This window comes from Herpailurus yagouaroundi, unplaced genomic scaffold (genome assembly GCF_014898765.1).
Source record: "Herpailurus yagouaroundi ecotype Mexico unplaced genomic scaffold, PumYag 29, whole genome shotgun sequence".
Lineage (NCBI taxonomy): Eukaryota > Metazoa > Chordata > Mammalia > Carnivora > Felidae > Herpailurus > Herpailurus yagouaroundi.
Genome location: NW_024412377.1, coordinates 108,857,124 through 108,877,957, shown reverse-complemented (window position 1 = coordinate 108,877,957; position 20,834 = coordinate 108,857,124).

Below are 20,834 nucleotides of genomic sequence, written 5' to 3'. Positions count from 1 at the left end.
CCACTGTTGGTGGGAGGTTCTTTTCCTCTGTCCTCCTTGGTTGTAGTTGAGATAAACATTGGATAGTGCGTCTCTCAAGAGACAGCAGCTTTATGAGACTGTTCCTGCCTGTACATGGTTGGTGGCTTTTCGTACAGACTAGTGACTGTTTTCACATTAAATATTTAGGCATTTCTTTTTTATACACATTCCTTATTAATTTGATTCAAGTCAGATCCAGGTGCCATCAGCCACACCTGCAGTTCAGACATACTTCTTACATCTGCTAGTTTATTTTCTCTTTCCCTTGCCCTGTTCCTTCTTTCTAATTGATTGCTAGAAACATGAGTCAGTTCAGTTTTAGAGACAGCCAGACCTTTCACGTCTTTTACTTAAACAATTTTGTCTTTTGAAAGACAAAAGGTTGGGTCCCACAACCTTAACTGAACCTTTCTTCTAAAACAGCTTAATCTACTCAGAGGTTTAAACAATGGTTGTGACAGCTCTACCTTTGATTTAACACTTGCCTAAAGCCATTGCAGTACGTCTTTGTTGTTCAAAGTCCTTTTCATTTGTATGTTTTATTGCTTGGGGTTACAAAGAAATTTCAAGGTCCATACCTGAAAGTCCCTGAATTTCTTTATTCCTATTTCCTTTTTTTTCTTGCAGAAGAAACAAACAAATAAACAAAAGTCTAATCTTTTTTAAGTTCATTGGTTTCTTACAGCACCCTGTTAAATGCAGTCAACAGTAACCAAACTATGAATGTTCTATTCCCAGCCTCTTTTCCTCAAACTATAAATTCCTTGGATATATGATCTGCCTTCTGAATTATCACAGCAAGAGTTTTACCAAATTTTTTACACCATAATTTAACCCTTCCAGCCTCCAGGAACAGCTTCTCCGCTACCCCGGCCCTAAGTCAATGCCAAGGAGTTAGACTTCCTTTTCTGACACCTCATGATTAATACCAATTTCAGTGTGAGGTAGTCTAGGCTATGCTATAATAATCAATGACCAGAAGAATCTTAGAGGCTTATTACAACCAAGTTTACTGGAGGATCACAGTTTATGTCCAACATGGGATGGCAGGATCGCTGTTTGTAGAAACATTGAGGGACTCTGAACTGATGGAGTACGCATTCTGATGCTTACCTCCAAGATCACAGCAGTCTTGGAAAGACAGTGTCACCGATCGTGTTTAGGCTCTTAAAGCTTCCACCTGAAAGTGACACATGACATTTCTGCTCGCACTTCATTCGCCAAAACAAATGACATGGCTACACCTCCCGTTAAAGGAGGTAAAGAAGGGAGATCCCACCATGTCCCCAAAAAGTTGATGATCTCAAATATCTGTAAACATCACTAGTGACCATTGTCACAACTTCCTTTATTACAGACAGACTTGCATCATTATTGACGTTCATTGTGCAGCAGGTGCTCAACAAATGTTGAATAAATCAGTGAAATAGGATTCAGTAAAAGGCTGATAATTCAATATGTACAATAATTAAAAGGGGAAAAAATGTTGAGTTAGTGAACTATATTTAGTAGTTGCAAAGCTTCATACTAGTCACGGTATATCAGTTGTACTCTGACTCCAAATTGCAAACACCATACGTACATGCCCATATAGAGGATAGATGTAAATAAAATAAAAAATATTTATTTATTGCAACCACATTTTCCTAAAAGGTAAGGGGAAAGTGCTCTAGTAAATTGAACTTGTAGTAAACTAAGTTTTAAACATAAAACCCACTTACTATTTTAGAAGAACTTCCATTTTGTTTTGGTCAAACCTCTTGCCTTTAGTAGTGAGTGTTATTTAATCTTTCGGTGCAACTGAGTGTGCTTCAGTGATTCAGTCATTATTCTAACTGGAAACATTTGCTGCACCAGACAGAAAACATAGAAGATTGGGATGAATATGTTTGGATTTCCTACAACCTGAAACTCGTGCTTTAAAAAAATCTCTCATTTTTACAGTGTTTAGTACATAGTAGTAAATACACACTTATTTTCCTGCAAAAGCATAACAGCCATTTGAATTGATCAATTTGGCTATTTAGTATATTATTTGTAAGTATTAGTTATTTCTAAATGATGCATGCAATATATATGCATTATAAGTATTTGTAATACACAGAATTGTTAGAGAGCTTTTGAAAGTATTCAGTTGGCCAAAGCCTCACAAACTTCATGAAAGCATTCTAAACTCTCCATCTCTATTTAAATGTAAGCTTTCCGAGGTCAGGAGCTATTTTCTATTCAGTTTACTCACTTTCTTTTTGCAGTTAGTGCTTATTGTGTGTTTTTAAAAGTTTGGAAATTTTAAATTTTTTTTTTCAAACATTTATTTATTTTTGGGACAGAGAGAGAGCATGAACGGGGGAGGGGCAGAGAGAGAGGGAGACACAGAATCGGAAACAGGCTCCACGCTCTGAGCCATCAGCCCAGAGCCTGACGCAGGGCTCGAACTCACGGACCGCGAGATCGTGACCTGGCTGAAGTCGGACGCTTAACTGACTGCGCCACCCAGGCGCCCCAAAAGTTTGGAAATTTTAAAAAGATACAAAGTTTCATATCACGTATGTATTACAGTTACTTTGATTCTCCCAGAATGGCTAACCTATAGTCTTGCACATAACGGGTATTTAACAAATGTTTGTTAGGCTTAATTCAAAAAAAGGTTTAGAAAGTGGAGGTACAGTTAGCTGGAAGGAGTAAGAAGTGAGGTATATTCTGACGACTATAAGTAGGTTTTATAAAATGACCAACAATCAGAGATGAAGGACTGGGTTTCATTTAATCCAACCACCTATCTCTTACTTAAAATCCCCCCTACAAAATCTCCACCACTTAGTTTCCCAGAGATGGGAAACTCTTTCTCTCTGAGGAATTTCTCTTCATCTCTAGAGGCAGATGAGAAAGCAGAAAGCAAAACACTGAGATTTTCAAGCACATAGAAAAAGTAGCAGTAAGGAAGGCATTAATTGACCTAATCCAAAATGAGGAGTTAATATTTATAAGTACAAACTTGGCGATTTGTTTTGCTCATGTTTTCCCTCCTTTTATTTAGCAGAACGAAATTAACGTGCAGTACAGCTCAAATCAATATAACCGCTAGGCACACCAAAGAGCACAGAAATAAATTACACAAGCATATTCTTGTACCATTAAGGAAGAGATGATTTTAGATTTGACAAAATGCACTTCATTGTATAGTAAGGAAGTTGTTCCATGTGTAAAAGGAATGTTTGGCTTCAAGAGGAGCCAAACTCCTATTTCCCAACAATGTGGCTCTTATTTTTGTAACTAATTAAACCACAATTCATAAGCTGAATTTTTAAATTTAATTTTCTGAAATGATACCTAACCTATGAGAATAACACTTGCAAGTGAAAAGAAAATTCCCCTACTGGAGCACGATCAAACATTTTTAAAAATACAAAATATGCCACTCTGTATTTCCCTTCTCCAGCTGCACTGACTCACTAGTGATAGTAAGGAGAATATAATTTATCTATTAATGCTGGGCCAGATTTATTGAAACCTCTCCCAGAGGCTGTTCTTCTCACCTAAAGTGAGGACCTGGTTTTCGAAGAGGCAGAAACACCTCAAGGGAGCATTTCTCACTGCCAACCAAGATCCTGAAGCCAACCGCAAAATGGACCCAAGATGTTTTCTCAATGGGAAACAGAAAGACAAATTTCATAAGCTTGAAGTTTAAATGGACGTCTCAGCCCAGCCATTTGAAACGAGCCGGGCTTCTTTTACCCTTTCATACATCAACATAATTGGCAAACTAGCGAGTCAGCTAGGCCACTACCAGTGATGCGTATCCGTAAGTATTAACTTCCCAACATGAAAGGCTGAAATCCCCAACGCCTTCTCTGTGGCTTCCTTCAGCGTGCTTACCATCTCAGTTTTACCACCTGGACCCTGCAGACACAGGTCTGAACCCCTTTAGGAGCAACCAAACCCCATTCAGCTGGTAAAGGAAAAGAGGACACAGTCGAGAAGCAGCATCTAAAGACCAGGGCTGACATGTCTGTTTGTCCGCTAAAAAAAATTGTATGTCCACCTAGTGCCATGACATACACACACACACACACACACACACACACACACACACACACACACACATTATTGCATTCCATCTTCAAAACAATCAGGTGAGGCAGGTTTTATCAACTTTATTGTAACATGGAACTGTGGATGGTAATGAAAGATCTGGAATTAAAGTCTTTTTTTTTTTTTTTACTGACTCCAATTCCAGGGCTCCTGTTTCTTTGCCCTCAGCTTCTTAGAGGTATGGCTGACAGTCACAGGGAAATATATAGATTAACCTTCTTAACAAGGATGCAAGGTAGAAAAAAGAGGTTGCATTTATATTGACAAAAAATTGAAATTATCCATTAAAGATAATTATTAAGGCTTCATAGTACCTCATGGTAAACAAGTTGACTGATGTTTCCACATCTCTAAGAATTAATGCACTTTATGAAGACACCAGTTTTTAGAGAAGAGGATAATAGTCCTTACTCCCTGACGATAATCATAAATTCTTATTTTCTTGTCTCTTAATTAGTTTATCCTAAGTTGGCATTCCCACTTCGTTCCACGTTCTTAGTTACATAATGGGACATGTTGACACCAAGGATATTACTGCATTTTCATAGACCGCACCCACAGTCTAGGACAACGTTGAAAAATCAAGGTTTTGGTAACAGCAGTCAAACAAGACAGTGAGGGCATATTGAGTGCATCTCCATCACTTGTACTAGATTAAATATATATTTTTTACAGACAGCAGTCCATAGTTGAGAGCATACTCCTGTCTTCTGGTAAAGTACCCAAAGACGTTAATGTATAATATACAATTTTCTTTAACTGACTTTTCAAAAAAATGTTTGTCTATCCATTCACACTCTATGACTTAACAAGAGTTTGTTTACAGCCTTTGACCTGAACTGAGAGTGTTTCCTAAAGTGTGTACAATAGCTAATTTTAAACGCCTTGTGCATTATGTATGGCCATGGGGTGTGCCACTCAGGTCCCTCAAGAGACCCTTCCGTGACGAGTATGGTTGGCTGACAGCCTCCAGCAGCCACATCTTGGCATCCATGGCAGCATTCACATTAGCGTCCCACTCCCACTCCCCCTAGCCAATGACTAAGCACAGGAGAATACTAGAGCTAAGACCCTCTCCAACAAACCCAAGAGTCTCCTAAGAGGCAACTTTTGCTCAGGGACCCCAAAGACCACAAGTTTCTCCAAGATGCACAGTGGACTAAAGCCCTTCCTATCCAATCGTCTTACTCCCCTCCTTTAACTGGTGTGTCAGACTTACACTGTGGTCTGATGACCTGTTGGTGCTTGCTTCTGCTACCTCTCTATTCTTCAGAGCTGTTTCCTTCCATAAATGACTTTAACCTTTCCATCTATTGCATTTAAGTTTTACAAGTTTCACTTCTGACGTGGACAATATACCAAGATATTGAGACGATGTTAGAATTAGTGTCTTTTTGGCTATCTTTACGCTTTGGGAGTATTAGTCAGCCAAGTGAGCCAAGATGAAACAAAAGGTGCCTTTTAGTTAGAGCTTTTCCTTCCACTTGGAATTGATGTTTTGTTTTGTTTTGTTTTGTTTCTGATGTTCTCTCTTGACATTTTTGCTTGGGTGTGCAGTTCATTATGGTCTTTTTCTGAATGACTCTGTTAGCACAGGACAGTGTAATTTGTAGTAATTTAGTCCTGGCTGTTATAAATGGAAGAATTAGGTTATAGAGGAACCTGTGGAAAACCAACCCCTAGAAAACTAACGAAAAGGCTTCAGGGCGCCTGGGTGGCTCCGTCAGTTGAGCATCCGACTTCGGCTCGGGTCATGATCTCGCGGTCTGTGAGTTTGAGCCCCCGCGTCAGGCTCTGTGCTGATAGCTTGGAGCCTGGAGCCTGTTTCGGATTCTGTGTCTCCCTCTCTCTCTGAAACTCCCCTGTTCATGCTCTCTCTCTCTGTCTCAAAAATAAATAAAGGTTAAAAAAATTTAAAAAAAAAAGAAAAGGCTTCAATGGCATGCTCATCTAGCCTTTTAAAACCAGTGTTCAGGGAAAATTCTATTTTATAGCATGAGCTCAATATTATTCCTAACAAACGGAAGTGCAACTCTCCTCCAAAGCCCTACCAGTATGACTTTCAAAACTCTTGAACATTTTGAAAAATATTTTTTATATGAATAAGAGCTATTTTCTCTGAATTTTTCATTTATTCTTCTAATCCAAGATCCATACATACAAGACATTCATTCAAGGGGGCAAACTTATTCTTTCTGTAAGTATACAGATAGAGACACACATACACACAACCCAAGATAATCACTGGTCTACTTTATATCATCATAGATTAGATTTCCCATTTCTAAAGTGTTATATAAATGAAATCATGCGGTATACTCTATTTTACGACTGGCTTCTTTGGGTTGTATAATGGTTCTGAGATTTATCCGTGTTGAAGAATGTATCAGCAGTTTGCTCTTTCAATTGCTGAATGGAATTCCATTCCGTGAATACAACAAATTATTTACCCATTCACCTGTTGGTAAACATCTGACTATTATGTTTTTAGATATTATGAATAATGCTACTATAAACATTTAAGCACAAGTCCTTATGTGAATATGTTTTTTTTAATTTCTCTTGCATAAATACCTAGAAGTGGAATTGCTGAGTCATAAAGTAAATGGCTTCCTTGCTTAATTAGACAAATATACCAAGTTACTTACTTTCATGTATCTCCTAGGTCCTTCTAGATGCTTGCTAGAATACTTCCTTTAAATGTTTCCAGACAAGTTATTTTGCAATGTAGATACTGTGAGGTTTTATATGCCTGTGTATATATTTATTGTGTGTCATCATATTTTAATGATATTTTTGTTGGATATAAAATTCTAGATTCAAAGTTGTTTTCTTCAACAATTTAAAATTCTTACTCTATGGTATCTTACAGTCATTGTTGAGAAGTCAGATGGAAACCTAATCTTATTTTTTACAGGTGGCCTCAACTATCTTCCTGGAAGCTTATAGTAAATTCTCTGTGTTTTGCATTATTAAATTTTAGTATATAAGTGAACAGTGTATTCAGATGTGGCTATTTCTTTAGCTTTCCTATTTTAAACCTATAAGATCTCTCAATCTCTTTTTCATTCTCTTAGCATTTATTTTATATATATTTCATCTCTGAATTCCTCCCAGATGTTTTCTCACAGAGTTCCTAGGTTATACTCATTTTAGTACTTATTGTGTCTTAGATGTTTTTATTTTTACCATTGTAATTGTAATTGTCACCTCGTGGCTCTTCCTTACAAATGCTTATTCCTGATTTACTTTACCAATCTTCACTTTTGTATTTTCTGGAATATTGACTATGTTTATTATATAATTTTGATATCATACAAATCTTGATTATCAAACAACTTTGATTAGCAGCTGCATTGTTCAAGTATTCTTTTTTTGTCCCATATGTGTTCATTTCCCTGAGGGCATTAGTAGTTTTGGTTAATAATATCCAATCAAGGGGTGGGTCAAAGACCAGTCCTTATCAAGTGCCTTCCTGGCAGTTTTTAGGGATGGAGCACACTGCAGGACTCACTGCTCATGCCTCGTTTTGCCCTTAACCAGTCAAACCTGTTTTACATGAAACATCTCCATATGTCTACCATGGCACTGTCTTTTCTAAGGACATTTCTTCCTTCATTTTGACCCACCCACCTTTTGGGATATGGAGGGAGGGATATCAGGGAGGAGGAAATTCTCATTATCTGGTCAATAGCTGGTTATTTGCTCCTCACTCCAGCCAACATCTCTAACTCTTCCCTAATGTTCACAGTCCTTGTGACACCAAGCTAGTGCTGTTTTTCTGTCTTGCATTTGGCATCATGTAGACAAGGCAATCTGGGGGAAAAATTATATAACTCAAAGATTTCTCAAAAATATGTTTTATATCTCATGAACTTATTTCTCATGAATATAATAACTAATCCCTAGGAGAGAAAGCACTCAGAGAGAAAATAAGGCACTGGATCCGACATGACCCAGTACAATTCAAAGGAGAACTACAGACCACTTCCCTCTGTCTGCTGCCATCCACCCCTCTCCTTCTGAAACGCAGGGATTAGTAGAAAGTAGCCAACTCTGGCAGCATGGAAAACCAAATCCATCACGCAATGCCCAAGATGATGGACAATTATTTTGCAACTTAGAAATAAGGCAGGACTTTCCTTCCCCCAACCAGATGCAGTAAGTACTGCTTTTATTGCATTAAAGACTTTTGTGGAAGCCTAGAAGAAGCTAAGTAAACTTGTTCCTTCTAGTCCCAAAGGCATTGCAAACCTTTATTTTCTGTCCCACCACAAAGGTTGGCTCCTATGTGGTGGTTCTGATGCCCTTGCCTCTTGGAGGGTCTGTGAAAATGGTTTTGGGGAGGCTGGGTTTGGAGGATAGGACATCCCAGAGGGCAGAGGGAGTTCATTTCTGTTTAGTTTGAAAAATCTGGGGCGCCTGGGTGGCGCAGTCGGTTAAGTGTCCGACTTCATCCAGGTCACCATCTCGCGGTCCGTGAGTTCAAGCCCCGCGTCAGGCTCTGGGCTGATGGCTCAGAGCCTGGAGCCTGTTTCCGATTCTGTGTCTCCCTCTCTCTCTGCCCCTCCCCCGTTCATGCTCTGTCTCTCTCTGTCCCAAAAATAAGTAAATGTTGAAAAAAAAAAATTTAAAAAAAAAAAAGAAAGAAAAATCTGAGAGGAGTTGGCCACCACCTCCTCAGAAGGTATCTTATCATAGGTATCAAATTTAGATAAGGTCTTTCTACTTCAGAAGCTTTATTTTGATTATCACCAGAAAAACTAATATCCCACCTTTGCAAGGGCATCGCTTTGTTTTTATATGCCTGTATTAGAGGGACCAAAAGGGAAAAGTAGCAATCCTGAGTCAGGGCTGGGACATGGGAGAGGAGCAGGTGCCTGGAATGTCAACCCCAAGGTCAGATACCAGGCAGGTATTCTTGTCCCCAGGGCCCCACCAGAGACCTTTAGAACCAAAGGGAGACATAGTGGAGGGAAAATCTGACCCAGGGTCTGGATGACCAGCTCCCAGTGCCTTGAGATCTCTCCCTAAGGAACTACAAGTAAAAAACTGAGACTCATGAAGAGAAAAATAAATCCATTATTTCTATAAAAATCCCTGCCCTCCCCAGGCATGTTGGTCAGCTGGGAACTACCTCTACCTTCACCCCTGATACGGCAGTTAAGCTGCTTCTTTGGGAGGCTGGCAGGCCCGAAGCTGTGGTTCTGGGCATGGCACTCAGTTGTGGGCTCTGGCTTGGGGTTGGCAGGCACTGGGTCTGTTGAGCTGGGTCAGGGGTTTCTCCTTGGACTTGAGCCTGGGGACAGGCAGGTAGGGAGAGGCTGGCAGTTGGCAGTGCCCTCTCCAGCATGCTGGAGCTGTCCTAGGTGGGGATCTCTGGGTGGTGCTTCATTAACAGGATCATGGCCTCAGCTACAGAGCCATGGATACGCAGGACTTCGTGGCAGTTGTACTTTGTGGGCAGAAGGTTGACGATGACCAGCCAGCCTCCCTGGCTCAAAGAAGGCATTTAAACCACTGGAAGGATAGATGGAGGACCCAGAGCAGGTGCGTGAAGACAAACAAGATCAGAACCCAGCTTGTGTTTAGATAACCAAGAAGTGGTACAAAATAGAACTACACTCAATGAAAAAGAAGGTTGGTGATCAGGGCCATGAGCCAAAAGGGACTTGTTCAAAGGGACTGGTATACACCCTGCAGGCTAGGTACAAGAGACCTTATCTTTTTGGTTTGGAAAATCCAGCCACCAGGGCTGTGACTGACCTTGATATTACTCTCTTGGGAAGACCAAGATGGGAGAATAGACAGGGTGGGGTGGATACTGTGGACTTCTTGCAGGATAGCTCATACCCTACAGATGTGATTTACTTGTCAAGAAGCCATTTTCCAGAATATGGTTCTAAATCTCCTTGTTAGTTGTGAGTTCAAGGCAATCCAAAAATGGTTATTTCCCACACTACCAACAGGCTTATAGATAATTTTATTAAATTATTAAAACATAATTTTCTTTTCCACGCCAGTGAAAAAGCCTGAGTCATTCATGCCATAGTCATCTTTGACAGTAATTATCTCACAACTAAAGAAATTGATGGTCATGTCCCAGTTACTTCCTCTACTCTTTGCCCTGGTGGCCTTAACCGTCCACCTCAGAAGAACACTTTAATTTCCTTCCACACTTCCTATTGACATTAAGCACCAAATCAGCCTGGCAGGGGAGCATATCCTCTCTCCAGCAAAGCACAGCCAGCAGCCCTCCAGCAACAGAAGCCTAGTGGAACTCGATCCTGATACTTCTGTGCTGCTATTGATCCCTATGATAAGAAGTCACTACTGACACATTTTTTTAAGTTTATTTATTCATTTTGAGAGAGAGAAGGAGGAGGAGGAGGAGAAGGGAAGGGCAGAGAGAGAGTGGGAGGGAGGGAGAAAATCCCAAGTAGGCTCCATGTTATCAGCACAAAGCCCGACATGGGGCTCCATCCGAAAAACCCTGAGATCATGATCTGAGCTGAAATCAAGAATAGGACACTTAAATGACTGAGCCACCCAAGCACCCCAAGTCACTACTTCTAAATTACATATCCCTAGCACTCTCTGCCTTACCATATTAATTTATGGAATACAAATATATCATTATCTCCACTGCCAAAGAAAAATTCGACAGGGAGGATCTAAAATGCTTTGAGAAATTGCTAACCTGCTGGCCACAACAGCATTCTAAATTCATCACTAACTTGTGTGATGAGAACCAGTATATTTAACCTCTTTGCGCTTCAATTTCTCCATCAATAAAGTGTGGATTTCTGCCAACTGTAATACTATACGATTTAATCCCTCTTTAAAAAAATTGTTTCCAAGGCATTTTTGTACCCACACCTAAACCTCATTCCTTTTACCTTCTGCATCACTAAGCTTTGCTCTTTTTTCTCTAATCTGATTTCAGTCTTTAATTTTTACACACTGCACAACTTCACAGCACGTTCCCCATTAGTATAAGCACAAAAATTAGCTTATACATACATGGTATAACTGTGAAAATTTACCTACTTCAGAAGCTTTATTTTGATTATCGCCAGAAAAACTAAAATCCCACCTTTGCAAGGGCATCGCTTTGTTTTTATATGCCTGTATTAGAGGGACCAAAAGGGAAAAGTAGCAAAAGGCCTTGAGGTGCAAACTTTGGAAATGAAACTACAGGGTTTTTTTTTTTTAATTCTCTAAACCTGAAATTTCCAAAAGATAAATGACCTGTTAGAAAATGCTTTGCAAATAGCATTTTTTTCCATGACTGCATACTCCTACCTTCTTGCTAGCATTCATTTATAGTGTCTGAGGCAGGGGGAACAATAAGGAAAAAAAATGGGAAATAAAAAGGAACACAGTATCATGGAGGAACTGAAATCATTTCAGTAAGACTGGAGCACAGAGTACAAGGTGGGAAGTGCTAAGAGATGATGTCAGAGGTAATAAGCAAGGCCAGGTCATAATGAACCTTAAAAGCCATTATAGGAGGTCAGTGGACAATGGGAAGCCACTATAGTATTTTAAGCCTGACAATCTCATGGTCGTCTTGGAGTTTCGGAGCAATCACTGTGATCTAAGTGTAGAATCTGGATCGGAGAGGGAATTGTGTGTTGGTTATAGGAGCATTAGGAAATGAGCAAGGGAGCAGAGCCAAGTGGCACTGATGGGCTGGACTAAGTATTCTTAGGGAAGATGGGTAGAAGTGAGCCCCTTGGAGAGAAGTCAGCAGGACAAGTTGATAGGACTTTGTTATTATATTTTGTGTAGGGAAAGGAAAAGAGTGAAAAATCAAGGAATTCACCTTGGCTTGGTTGAATTCACCCCGCTTAGGCGCGTGGGAGGATGATGGTGCTTTTTATTAAGTTAAGGCACACAAAAGAAAGGAATCGTATAGATGGAAGTACACAGGTGAGTTGGGGGCATTTTGAGCTTGAGATTTTGAGATACCCTTTAAGAACCTCCACAAGGTATCTGGCAAAATGTGCTCTAGAGTAACCAACAGGTGTTCTCTATCATGGTCTTTCTTTCTAAATTGCATGTAAACACAGTTGTGATCCCCACAACCTAAAGCACCATCCCCCCACCAAGTGCCACCAGAAACCTGTGCTATCCAGAAACATTGGCTGCTAACTAGACCTCTACACTACTTAACGCTGCATCATGTACATTACAGTCTTGTGACTACAATGTACCCTTCTGCCTTGAAAATGTTTTCAATGGAATCTCCAATCATTGGAACTCAATGGAATCTCCAATCATTGGAACTTGGAACTCTGTAGCCATACGACAGAACCCCTGCAGTGTTTTCCATCCTCTGCTGACTTCTTCTTTACACCTTTGTGGTGGAGGAAATAAGAAAAACTAGAACATCCATAACTGGGTACTGGAAGGGAAGCCAATATATTGGGTTTGTTTTTTCACAGAATTGGGGTCTGGCTGGATCCAATTTGTGAAGCACAAACACAAAACTGGTTTGGGGCAGGATTGTTTCATTCTATTAGGACAGCTGTAGCCCAGTAGGAAAAGTGACTGATTTCTTTAGGTCAGACCTCTCCAAGGCTGACAACCAGGCTCTCACCAGTAATATTTAAGATTTATGTATAGAAAGGATATGAAAAAAATCCAAGAATGTACTGTGAACAGGTGACATTTATTGCTGCATTGCAATTGAATAAGCAGCCACACTGTCACAAACTACATTATTCTCAGAAAGAATCAATTTGCCATGAGTTATTCAGTATCTGGACATAAAATCACTAGTTATTAAAGCGATAAGGGACCTTGGAGATCATCTGGCCCAATTTCCTGAGTTAGCAAATAATGAAATCGAGGCCCCAAGAGGCTAAATGCTTTGTTGAGTAGTGGTAATGCTGGGCTTAAGAACCAGAGCACCTAACTCCAGACCCATACAATTACTGCTAACCATACAGCTTCTCTATGAAATAGCTTACGCTAATCTACACAATCTATAAAAGAACATAAAAAGCTGACAGTATATCCATCTCATTCCACACTGTATGTATTCTATCATTTTGACAAGATGAAAGCAGGAGGTTCCTACAACCATAATTTCATTGGCCAGCTGGCCCCCATCATCATTATTAGTTGTCTAAATTCCCTTAATACCAAAACAAAGAAACAAACAATCATATTGCCAATCCACAGGGATAGTCCAGCTTAGTGGTTCTCAACTGGGAGCAACCTTGCCCCCAGAGGACATATCCAGAGACATTTTTACCTGTCACAACTTGAGTGCTGGCTACTGGCATCTAGTGACTAGAGGCCAAGGGTGGTTGCAAACATCCAACAATGCACAAAGGGAAATATCCAGACCAAAATGTCAGTAGGGCTATGGTTGAGAAACCCTCGTCTACATAAATTATACAAGCAGTAGCTTAAAAGTCCTCCATCACTGGCTAGAAGGAAGAGTGTTGGTGAAAAGGTATTTTAAAAATGAAAAGTGGTAGATTGCTATCTGGGAGCAGATCAAACACATTCCATCAGGCAAATGCAGCAGCCTGGTAAAGGATAGACTCTCAAGAGGAAGTGCAGGGTAGTAACTGAAGTTATAGTGCTTCAGTTCATGTTCTCCTGGCTCTCATGTATACCTGGGCAAGGTACTCTAAGTTCCTAAGACTTAGCTTCTTCAGCTTTGATATGCATGTTAAAAAAAAAAATAGTACAGTCTTTTCAGCCTAGTTGCAACAATGAAGTGGGATGGTATGTATAAAGTGCTTATCACAATGCCTATATCTAATAAATGCTTAAAAGGGGCTATAGTTGTCCCCAAATTTAGAGCTTGAGAGAATTTTTTGTCGAATCCAATGCTCCCATTTTACAGCTGACAAAACAAGTCCCAGAAAGGTGTAAATATAATATCTTGTATTTTCCCACCATTCCATAGAAGGCATAGACAGGAGACATTCCATAAATGTTGGTTTTATATGTCACTAAGTTCTCAACAACTCAAGAAAGGCAGAGAAAAAAAAAACAACAACATTGTGGATATTGTCATCCCCTTTCACAAATGGGCAACTGCGCTCAAACATTAAGTATCTTACCTAAGGCTATCTTTTGGTAATGAACCTATCTAGATGATCCTCAGTCTGTGAGCTAAGTGCTCATTTACTAATGCCACAGCGGGACAAGTCTGAAATCATCTCAGTTTCCTTTTTCAAGGCTTTGGTCTTAATTTGGTTATTTAGATCAGATTCATTTTCTCCTCAAAGTAGATGTTTCCAAATGAAAGATGATTAATCAATTGCTGGCAGCATAAACCGTTCATAGGCACTAGCTCAGGCAGGGCCCAGTCAAAAATGCATCTTCTTCACAATGAAACAAATTAATCCACCAGCTATAATGAACCTTGTACCAATCTATGGAAACTGACCAAGAATAATAAAATATCATTTCCTTGTAGGGGTTCTAGATTAGTGATGTCTTTGAAAGGGAATCTATGAAGCAGTTCAAGACCTTCTATACATGTGATACACCCTGTGTCATTCTCCAAACTCAGTGTGGGGCAAAATTTATCTGGAACCCACAGACAGGAGCTATGGGAACCCAGGTCAAATGATATAAAGTCTTTAATCTTAAGGGAAAGTAACAGGCACTCCCTACTCTATTCCATTTCAGGCATATAGAGAAGGGGCAGAGTTGGTGACTGTAAAAGGTGGGACTCGGGAGTTACATTTCTTCCCAGTTGGGAGGGAAAAGAAAACATCCTAGAGAGGCCTCGGGACAAGACTTGAAGGCTGTATGTCCCCGGGGAGCCTGTTCTTTGCTTTGTTGACAACTTTGCTGAGGTGCCATGATCCCTCTGACAGTCTTGCCTCTAAAAGAACAAAAGACTAGCCCTTCCAAAAGCTGACATGTCACATGCCTTGGGGATGCAGCCAGTCTAAAGCCATCATACAGGCAGGAAATCAAGAGAAAACATATATCTACCACACTATTCCCCCTCCCTTCTGACTTTCTACCAGGGCTCCTCATTGACAGAACTAGGGCACAAGTGACTCCAAGGATGCAATTCATACCTGTCAACCTCTTGGGGGCAGACAGCAACATGGCAAAGAATGGAGATCCCAATTGGAGACAGAGGATATCTGGTGCATTTACCTTGACCACTAAGTCTCTGGCCCTTTTCACTGTGAGTACAATGGTCAGGACTGTACTCTTTAGAGGTCTTTGGATTGTTAGAACCCAGTGTGAAACCAGCCATCTGTATGGTCCTAGACAGATTATACTACCTCCCCAAGCCTGTTTCTACATCTGAAAAAAGAAAATTATATTCCAGGCACTGCTCTGGAGTTTTAGGTATTTATAGATATTTACTCAGTTAAGGATTACAACAAACACTGTTACTATTAATATCACTTTATAGATGAGAAAGTAGGCACAGAAAGTTTAGGACATATGCCTAACCTCACATAGCTAATGTAATAAGCAACATAGCCAGAATTTAAATTCAGGGATGTCAGCTCTAAAATCCAGACATCTAAGTGTATGCCATGATGCATGTCAGGAATGCTAATATTAACTATTTCATGGAGTTGTGTAATAAATAAAACAAGTACATGTAAAGCAGTTGGTGCTTAACATTTAGGAGGTTATCAAGATATATTTCCTAAAACGAATCCTGTAATATTTTTAAAATTTTTTTTTAATCTTTATTTATTTTTGAGACAGAGAGAGAGAGAGAGAGAGAGAAAGACAGTGCATGCAGGGGAGGAACACAGACAGAAGGAGACACAGAATTTGAAGCAGGCTTCAGGCTCTGAGCTGTCAGCACAGAGCCCAATGCAAGGCTTGAACTCACAAACCGTGAGATCATGACCTGAGCCGAAGTCAGATGCTTAACCGATTGAGCCACCCAGGCACCCCGGAACCTTCTAGTATTTTTTAATTTCCCAAGACTGATTTTTTATACATTGTCATAGTAGACAAAAAGTTTCAAAAAATATGATTACATTACCTTTTTTTTTTTAGGGGGGGGCGGGTGAGGAAAGCAGACAGTGATGGTGTACCAACATCCTGAGACTTAGTATTGGCCCTGGGAGCCAGTTCAAGCCTGTTTTCCCCTACTTCTCTCCCAGAATAGGTCAGAACCAAGGTCAAGAAAGTTACTGGTTCAGAAATGCTCTGAGGGTTCAGTAGAGAGAAACAATGAAATTTCTGGGGTTCTGGGAAACACGGTTCCACTTTTTGTTTCTGTAACTTAGAGTTCCCACCTTTTTAAATTCATCTTCTTTGGAATCCTTCTCCTGTGATTTCACTGATTCAGAGAGATAAACCCAGGTTTCCTCTATTCAGAAGGAGGAACCTTCCTTCCTCTCTCCCTGCTCCTTCTGTGTGACTAAGAGCAACGTAGGTAATAGCCAGGGAAAGGAGTTATGATGGGGTTGCCTACTCACATTTTGCTTTCCCATATACGTCAGGAGAAAAGGAAAAGGAAATTCCTAGGTTTTCCAAAGATTCTAGCCCAGTTCCCCAGAACTGGAGACCAAAAGCTAGAAGCGAAGACCGAACTTTAATCCCTGCATTGTCTAGACTCATCATCTTACTCAGGGACTCGTGAGAAGTGACCATTGCTGATTAAGATGTTAGAATCGGGGAATCCAATCCAGTTTCCTAATCACATCTCAAAATGATGTACAAAGACACCATTGTGAACCTTACTGTAAAGGCCCCAACAGGGTATTAACACTTGAAACAGAGTCAATTCAGTAAAAAAGGGAAATGTTTATAATTAACACCCTCTGGAAAAAACAGTTACGATTTTAGTAAGAAAATCACAGGCATGTTTCACAGAGCATACTGAGCCCTTCTTCTATTTCTTTCAATGTTTTTTGCCAGAGAACATGCACAACTGTCATAAGCCCTGTTCTCAAAGGTTCACTTTTATAATAATATATTTCATTAAATTTTAAACAAAAGACAGCTTCCAGTCAAGAAAGCCCCAAATCTTGATGGCCTATTTACTTCCCATTTTTGCTCTGCTGAATTTCTACTCTTCAGAGAGTCTCCCACACCCGGAGGCATAATCAGAAATGACTTTAAACCATGAAGCATAGGCACCAACCACAGGAATGACTGGATGTTCTGGAGGCCCCTAGTGATGCCATATTTAACCTTTCCCGGGTTGGTTGGACAGAGAGGGGCTCCCAGGGTCCTGGGGGAGCAACCAGGACAGGGCAGCACAGAAGGAACTCACAGGGCTTGAGACCAACATCTACAGGGCTTATTAATTTTATAGGACAGAATACTGGCACCTGTAACCTCTTCTCTCCAGTTTAATCAACAGGATCCACCACTGCCACCTACACTATTACAGACATGGCAAATTAGAGGTTCTGGTCAAATAATATTCAAACTACACTTAGAACATATATGTAAGGGTTAAGTCAGAAAAGTAAAAAGTCAAACCGCATACTCAATTTTTGTGTCAATTAATACCAAGCCAAATGGCTCTAAGCCTCAGATATACATGATCATTTTTTAAAGTATTCCAGAAAAATACAAACACCTAGACCCCTCTCCAAACCTAATAAACTAGGACCTTCAAGAAAATGCAAGGGTAATGCCATTAAGCGATTTAAAAAATAGTGATACTGGGGCGCCTGGGTGGCGCAGTCGGTTAAGCGTCCGACTTCAGCCAGGTCACGATCTCGCGGTCCGTGAGTTTGAACCCCGTGTCAGGCTCTGGGCTGATGGCTCAGAGCCTGTTTCCGATTCTGTGTCTCCCTCTCTCTCTGCCCCTCCCCCGTTCATGCTCTCTCTCTGCCCCTCCCCCGTTCATGCTCTCTCTCTGTCCCAAAAATAAATAAATGTTGGAAAAAAAAAAACAATAGTGATACTGATAAGGGAAAAAGAGCTCCACATGTCATTCTCGAGCACAACCATGGTTAAAATCCACAGATGCGGCCACAATTTCTAAGCTTACACACACCTCCCTACCTCCCCACTTCATTAGTGGTATTTTCCAGACAGTTCTAGACCTGGATTGTTTGGCGTTGGTGAGACCATAATCAGGTAGAGAACCTTTCTGCTAAACTATTGTTCATGCTGCAGACCCTGAGCCCCACACCATCCCCATCACTGGGGCAAAACAAAAAGTACCTAAGGCCATACAACAATTTGTGTAGTAGGTTTCTTTAAAGATTCCTGTTTCCTAATTCTAGACTCCACTTTCATTAACTTTTTACAAGACGTTTACAAGATGATTTCCACCAAGAAATCAAAATGTTCTCTGCAGAATAAAAAGAAAAAAAAATTAAGAAAGAAATTAAAAATAAATAAATAACAATTTTAAAAAAATGTTCTCGGTACTTTGGAAGTACAATTTAGGCAGTGAGTCCTGATTAGAGCTTGTTACAATTCTAAGCAATCAATCAATCAATCAGTCAATCAATCAATAATAAAGATGCACAGCAATTTATTATATAATGCAGGTTACAACATATTCTTTGTACGACCATGCCACATAAATTTCATGTCTTTTAGGTTGATATTCTCGTCTCATTATTTTTGGGGTCCATTCAACCATTTTGGATCTGGACAGGATGAAAGCATCATTCGGTTTCATTTTCAAGTCATGTTTTAGAGCCCTGTGTAGAGCAGATGTTTCTGAGAACAAATATGAGACTGGTCCACAGAGGAAACACCAAGTGAAAGCACTGTTGCTAACCTTTCTCTCATGCATGCAAAATGTGCAGACACTGTAAGTATGTAAGTGCTGCTTTGTTAAACTCGGGACTGAAGTCCAGTTTTGTTTTTTCTGCCTTGAAGGCTCAACTGTTTCTCTTGCCTTGAGGGTATAGCTTTTGTGACACGCCGTCAGAATTCAAAATCTGAAACCGCACATATGTTACATGAAGGTGTGGAACAAACAAATCACACAGTTAAATGAATCCATCAGAACTTTTCATCTCTCATTGGCCTACTAAATATAACTTCCAGTTGGATGTTTAACCCCTAAATTCCACAAAACTCAGTGATAAAACCAGTCAGCCACTTGTCAGCTAATCATCCATGATTTGCTTCATTGTATGCTTTTGAGAATCAAACTCTAAAAACCTTTAAACTCCACCGTTGGACATTTGAAATTCCAGTCAAGTCAGTCTAAAGTTTCCAAGTATCTTACTTCCTGGTGGTTCACAATGCTCTGTTTAAGTAATGGGGCACATTTTTGTGTAGAATGACTATTTTAAATGTGAAAGAAGTCAATTGTATATGTAAATTGGTTAATATTTTAATATCTATGTTATTATGTTAACAGCAATGAATATTACAGCAAAAATTCTGATCAACCCACATTCTGTATTAGCCCCAAGAACATTCTTTCTAAAGTCACTCTTCTCCATGCAGTTAACCCAATACCTATTAGTGATGCTTCTCAGTATAAAACAGAATGACAGACATTTAGAAGATTCTGGCTTAGATGGTCTGGATCAAATCACAGGAACCAGTTTGAATGAACTAAGCAAAGGAGAAACAATTTTATTGTGCCCAAAAACCATCATTTTTTGCTATATGACTGCACAGTATAATCAATAATTTTAATAGTTATATTTTGGCTAGTGTTATATTTTATATTTAGGGGTGTTTTTGAGACTGTGTAGACATAAAATTGTCACAGAAAAAACTGGTAAAAACTGTCTTGTTTTTAACTGTCTTATTTAACTTGTTTATACCTTACTATGTTCATAAATAATTTGAGGTAGCTTTAAATAAAGAAACATAAAATAATGAAACATAAAATAGAATAAAAAAGAAAGAAATCTTGAGTCCAATAATCCGGGGAAAAGAAAAATAAAATCAAGAAATAAAACCAAAGAAGTTAAGTTACAATGTAAACTCCACTGCTTAGCAATACACATGAGTTAGGCTCTGAGCTTTCTAGGAGCTAAAACAACTAATGGAAAAATTATCAGTTATGTGACCACAGTGTCTATAAGATAAAAACAAACAGGCGTGTCACATAACTGATGCGAAAGAGGTGTTCGCTAAGGCTTCCGTGTCAATCAAATTGTAATATAAATGTTTCAAATCAACATGTTGTACACCTTAAACACAATGTCGTATGTCAGATATAACAACAACAAACTGGTTGCTCAAAACACAGAAGAAAACAAAAACATCGATATTCCTAAACCTAAATCCTGAGAGACATTCTTCCCCTGTGAAATGTAAATAAAAGGATTCTCCACAACACCCCTGTAGTAAATGCAAACATAAGATGCTCAGGGTTATTTCTAACCACATCTCTCAAGGCAGGTCAACAGAAACACAATGCAAAAACAACAAAAGCAGCTTGAAAGCACTGGGGAGAAGGGGTGCTACAAGAATGCGGCACAAGCAAGCAGCTCTCTTGTCTGACAACTCATGAATATGTTTTACAGGGTCTAGAAGAGTAGCTGGAGGTATCTCCTTCAAGCAACACCCCATAAACTTTTGATCAACAGGGAGCCGTAGTGAATTGAAGATGTTCTTTTCCAACAAGTAAAATATAACCAGATGATTCCGTTTCTCAGTGGATCTTTGTCTGGATTTCACTGAAAGTTCCTATTGATCTAAAGTTGTCATAGAGGTAACAGATACGCTTGTCAAGGGTTACCAGAACTAAGGCCTCAGACGTGCCCCGGCTCCACAGCCTGCTTACCCCAGCTGTGTGAAATGATATGGTCCCTAATTCT